Source organism: Chrysemys picta, chromosome 4 (genome assembly GCF_011386835.1).
Source record: "Chrysemys picta bellii isolate R12L10 chromosome 4, ASM1138683v2, whole genome shotgun sequence".
In the NCBI taxonomy this organism is placed as follows: Eukaryota; Metazoa; Chordata; order Testudines; family Emydidae; genus Chrysemys; species Chrysemys picta.
The window spans coordinates 129,740,339-129,746,338 of NC_088794.1; positions in this window are offsets into that span (position 1 = coordinate 129,740,339).

The window sequence follows — 6,000 nt, forward strand, 5'->3', positions numbered from 1 at the left end:
CACTCAAGCCCCTGACCCTACAGCAGACCCAAACTCTTCTCAGGAAACTCTTCTTTCCCTGCTCTTCCTTCCAAAAGTTTTCAGGAGTAAGCTGGCTGATTCTCTTCTGGCTCTTTGGGTATGACTGGGTGATTAATGGCTCCACCTAGAGCATCTGAGGGGGTGTCAGCAAATCCAAGGTTCTTCCTGGGAGTGCGCTACCAGTCATTGGGCAGCAGGCTGAAATTTAGCATACAAAAGAACATAAGAGTGGCCATACTGGGTGAGACCAATGGTCCATCTAGCCCAGTATCCTGTCTTCCAACAGTGGCCAATGACAGGTGCCCCAGAGGGAATGAATAGAACAGGTAATCATCAAGTGATCCATCCCCTGTCACCCATTCCTAGCTTCTGGCAAACAGAGGGTAGGGACACCATCACAGCATAGGGGAGTAGCAAATAATGAAGAGGACATGTCACTGGTACAGAGTGATTTGGAATAGTTGGTGAGCTGGGCAAAAACAAGCAATATGTGTTTTAATATGGCTAAGGCCTTGGCTACACTTGCAGATGTACAGCGCTGTGAGTTAAACCTGACTTCGTGCAGCCGAGTAGGGAAAGCGCTGCAGTCTGTCCACACTGACAGCTGCCCAGCGCACTGTCGTGGCCACATTTGCAGCAATTGCAGTGCTATTGGGAGTGGTGCATTATGGGCAGCTATCCCACAGAGCACCTTTTCCCATTCTGGCGCAGTGGGTTGTGGGAAGGGGGCGTGGGTGCGGGGGATTCTGGGTCCTGTCCCAATGCCCCGTGATGCATCGCTTCGCATCCCAGAAATCCCTTTGTTTCCGTCCACCTTTGGCACCATCTTTCAACGTTTTCTGTGCAGCGCGATCTGTCTGCGGGAAATGGAGTCTGAACTGCTGAGGCATATGCTGACGAGTCTCGCCAGCACGTCACGTTTGGCTATTGAACTATTCCTTAAGATCCAAAGTAACAGTGAGAGGGAGGGTGAGGAGTCCGACGATGCTATCGAGCCGCGTAACGCGTACGACACGAAATTGCTTGTGGCATTCACGGACATGCTCAGCACCGTGGAACGCCGTTTTTGGGCTCGGGAAACAAGCACTGAGTGGTGGGATCACATCGTCATGGAAGTCTGGGATGACGAGTAGTGGCTGCAGAACTTTCGGATGAGAAAAGCCACTTTCATGGGACTGTGTGAGGAGCTTGCCCCCACCCTGTGGCGCAAGGACACGAGATTGAGAGCTGCCCTGCCAGTGGAGAAGCGGGTGGCTATTGCAATCTCTAAGCTGGCAACTCCAGACAGCTACCGGTCGGTCGCAAACCAGTTGGAGTGGGAAAGTCGACCGTTGGAATCGTGTTGATACAAGTTTGCAAGGCCATTAATCGCATCCTACTCAGAAGAACCGTGACTCTGGGTAACGTGCAGGAAATAGTGGATGGCTTTGCACAAATGGGGTTCCCTAACTGTGGAGGTGCGATAGATGGGACGCACATTCCTATTCTGGCACCACCCCACCTAGGATCCGAGTACGTTAATCGGAAGGGGTATTTCTCTATGGTTCTCCAGGCGCTTGTGGATCACCGTGGGCGTTTCATTGACATTAACACAGGCTGGCCCGGAAAGGTGCATGACGCATGCATCTTTCGGAACACTTGGCTGTTCAGGAAGCTGCAGGCCGGGACTTTTTTTCCAGAGCGGAAGATCACGGTAGGGGAAGTTGAAATGCCCATTGTGATCCTTGGAGATCCCGCTTACCCGTTAATGCCGTGGCTCATGAAACCCTACACAGGGAGCCTTGACAGCAGCAAGGAATGGTTCAACTACAGGCTGAGCTGGTGCCGAATGACTGTGGAGTGTTCCTTTGGCCGTTTAAAGGGCCACTGGTGATCTCTGTATGGGAAGCTGGACTTAGCCGAAAACAGCATCTCTGCAGTTATATCCATGTGCTGTGCCCTCCATAATATTTGTGAAGGGAAGGGTGAAAGCTTCACTCAGGCATGGACCTCCGAGGTTCAACACCTGGAGGCTGAATTTGCACAGCCAGAGAGCAGGGTTATTACAGGGGCCCAGCGCGGGGCTGCAAGGATTAGGGATGCCTTGAGGGAGCAATTTGAGGCTGAAAACCAGCAGTGATATCTGGTGCCCTGCACGGGAGTGAAATGCAGTAGTTCCAATCTTTAGGAATCAGTGTCTGCTTAGCAGACTAGCAGACTTGCAGTGCCTGTTTATTTCCTGGGCTAAGAAGTCTTTTACTTTATGCAGTAATAAAGAATGTTTTCAAAGCCAAAGAATCCATTTATTGAAAAGAAAAAAAAATTATTTATTGCAAAGAAACAAGGGGGTGGAGTGGGGAACAGTACAATCACAGATTCGCGTATGTCCTGTCTGGTGTGCTGTGCGGTGAGTGCTGCACTTCAGGACAGCTATACTGCATGGTGATGGGGGTTGAGTGCAGAGGGTCAGGGTCGTAGTTTTCAGGGCTGGGTGGTGAAGATACTGATGTTGGAGGCAGCGAGTGGCATGAAGAACACGGAAGTTGGGGAAAGTGGGTTGGAGGTGACAGTGGGGCACAACGGAAAGAGTTTTGGGAAAAGGGCTGTAGGGGGAGTGGTGTTGGCGTTTGCGGTACTGTTCCTCTTTCTGCATGTCTACCAGCTCCTGGATAGCATCTGCTTGGCGCTCCAGGATGCTTATGAGCCTATCAGTGTTTTGCTCCTGGTGTGCGGTGCTTTGCCGCTGGTGCACTGCGTTTTCCTGGCGGATCCTGCTTTCTCTCTCCCTCCAGTTCTGTGCTTTCTCATGCTTTTTAATAGATTGCCGCATCACCTCTTGCAGCATGTCTTCTTTGCTTTTTCACGGTCTCTTCCTGAGTCTTTGCAGTCTCTGAGCAGGCGATAAGAGGGACAGCTGAGGTCTCAAGGTTGATGCAGCTGTATAGGCAAAATTCAACATTTAACAGAGGCAGCATTGTTTATACCAGACAGAGTAATGATTCCCCCCGCACTTAAGAAGTAGAAAACACACAGGGTCTACACGATAGCATAATTTTCCCGTCCGAAACAGAGCTCACATATCCCACGGGAACCTCAAAATGGTGAGTAAGGGGGACTGATTGTTTCAGGGCTGCACTGTCCTCTGGGTTTCTGTGCTTTGGGGAGAGCCAACAGCTTCAGGGGGCACCTACACCGAACACTGTCCCAACATTTTCCACAGAAGTTTGTCCTGGACGATATCTCGCTGCTGAGGGTGACCTGGGAAGCAAGGGAGGGTCTTTCTACTGCAATGTGGCTTCCGCCCTGGCCCATATGCAGCTTGCCTGTGTGCAGCAATGGTCCCCCCGCCCCTCGCGGCACAGTGGCATGAACACGTTAGCCTGGCTGGGTCAAGGACCCCGGTGGCTCTCCTGATAAACCTGCGCAAGCACATTGCACACGTTCTGGATGAGACATTCAAGGAGATTACCGAGGCCGATTACCGTGATGTGATAAACCACATCAATGCACTATTCTGCATCTAGGCATGCATGCCTAATCCTCCTCTCCCAAAGAGCCCGCACTGAAAAAATTCCTTCCCAAAAAAAAACCCCGCTTACCAGGAACCTGCTCTTCTGTTTGTCCTCCACCAAGTACCAGCCGCTGCGACTGGTTACCTTCCTCCTGGCTTGAGAAGAGCTCCCGGCTGCATGGCTCCAGGGATTCCGGGGTGTCTCCATCCGGCGCACCACCATCACTCCCGTTTTCCTCCTCCTCCTCTTCCTCCTCCCCCCACCCCACACCGGCTCTGAAGTGTCCATGGTGGTGCTTGGAGTGGAGGTGGGGTTAACCCCAAGTATCGCATCCAACTCTTTGTAGAATTGGCAGGTCACGGGAGGGAGCACCCAAGCGGCCGTTTGCGTCGCGGACTTTGCGGTAGGCACTCCGCAGCTCCTTCACTTTAATCCTGCATTGCAGAGCGTCCCGGTCATGGCCCCTTTCCATCATGTCCTTTGATACCTTCCCAAAGGTATCGTAATTCCTACGGCTGGAGCGCAGCTGGGACTGGACAGCTTCCTCCCCCCAAACACTGATGAGGTCCAGCAATTCGCCATTGCTCCATGCTGGGGCTCGCTTGGCGCATGGAGGCATGGTCACCTGGAAAGATTCACTGATAGCACTCCACGCCACACCGGGCTGAGCAAACAGGAAGGGGATTTTTAAAATTCCTGGGGAATGTAAAGGGTCGGTCACATGGTTGGTTACCTGAGGCCAGGGCATGAGGAGTGGCTGGGTCCAGGCCCTGTCTGTGGAGTCAGAACAGGAGGAGTCAGCCAGCAGAGTGCCTCTATAGAGGCCAGGAGTGAGGAGAACAACAGTGAGCTAAAACTCTTTGGAGGAGGGGGGGAAGAACAGCAAACCTCCCCTTCTCTCAAGAATGCAATGATAGTGAGATGGAGCCTGTTGGCGATAAGTCATAGCAAACCATATTGTGAGTTAGGAATCCAGGGAGTTCTGATGGCACACATTTTATATTTTGTTCCTGGTTTTGTTTAGCTGTTTCAATGCAATAAACCGATTGATCACAAGTACTACTGCAAATTATTTTATTAGAGTAAAGTAAGTGTTATATCCCAGTCTACAGTAATTCTGAGAAAGTGCTGAACTACCACACTACTCACTGGGGCTTTGAAGGTATTTTCTAAAGAATACATTAGCATATGAGAGGGGTGGCCAAACCGTGGCTTGCAAGCTGAGTGTAGCTCACGGAGCCCCGCCCCCTTCTCCACCTTCCAGACTGTGGGGTGAGCTTGGGACCTCTGCCTTGCAGTGGGGTGGTGGGGTAGTGGCTTCTGCCCAGTGTTGAGGAGGGTCTCTGGGCTTCAGCCCTGCAAGGTGTGCCTGCTGGGGCTTTGGGCTTCAGCAGGAGTGGGGCTGAAGCCCGGAGCCCTGGCAGGCGCCTTCCATGGAGCTGAAGCTGCATGCTCCAGTAGGCATGTCCTGACTCTCGAACTTCTGAAGATTGTTGCATGCAGTTGAGAGGGTCAGTAAGTTTGGCCACCCCAAAATATGATATATAGTGTAGCAGACAAATAAGCCACATGTTGAGGGTGGTTGCAGCACACAACCAAGCTGACAATGTGCTGGACTGAGTGAAAACTGCAGGATTGCTTCTGCTGCAAATGCAAAATCTGTATGAAGAAACACTTGGCGACCCAGAAGAACATGTCAACGGAACATCCCATTAGAATACTGAAAGGTGATTATGGTTCAATAGCAAAAGGGGTAATTAGTGGAATTCATTATGCATCAGGACAAAATACTTTAATAGTCAGGAAATGATGTTTCACACACCTGAGCAGCTACACTTGTTTTCCATGCTTCTGAATCACTGGCTCTCTGTCTGAATAAGACAGATGAGCTGAGTACTAGCATTTCTTCATAAGCAATGAAATACAATTGCAGATAAGTGCCTACAACATTTTTGGGGCACATTATTTCCATGAACAAATCTGCCTGCTTCACCTTCCATTAATGACGGATATAGACAAATCCAGACATGCAGACAAATACAGCAGCAGCCTCCATCATATACAGTACTAACTAAACTATCCCAGAGCAATCCTCTCTAAATATTGTCCCTCAAGCAAACCTCTGTAGAAAATGCCCCCAATAAGAAGTTTAGTGTTTTTCGTGTGCTCTGAAATTAGCACATTAGAGTTATTTTGGATCAGAGTGGGAGCAAGTTCCAAACTTCAGTGGCATTTGCTAAGAACACCCTGCCACAACTTATGTTGAGGACTCTCCAGGTTGAGTGCCTTCACTGATCTCAGCTGCTGCAGTATGGTGCAGGGAGTGAGGCAGTTTCTCAAGTTAGTATGTTCCAAGCCTGTTGGAGTTTTATAGGTCAAAGCCAACGCGTTAGACTCCACCTACAATAACACAAGCAGCCACTACAGGTCACACAACAGTGGGTGTAATATGCCAGGAGGAAGACATACCCCATAATAAATGAACTGC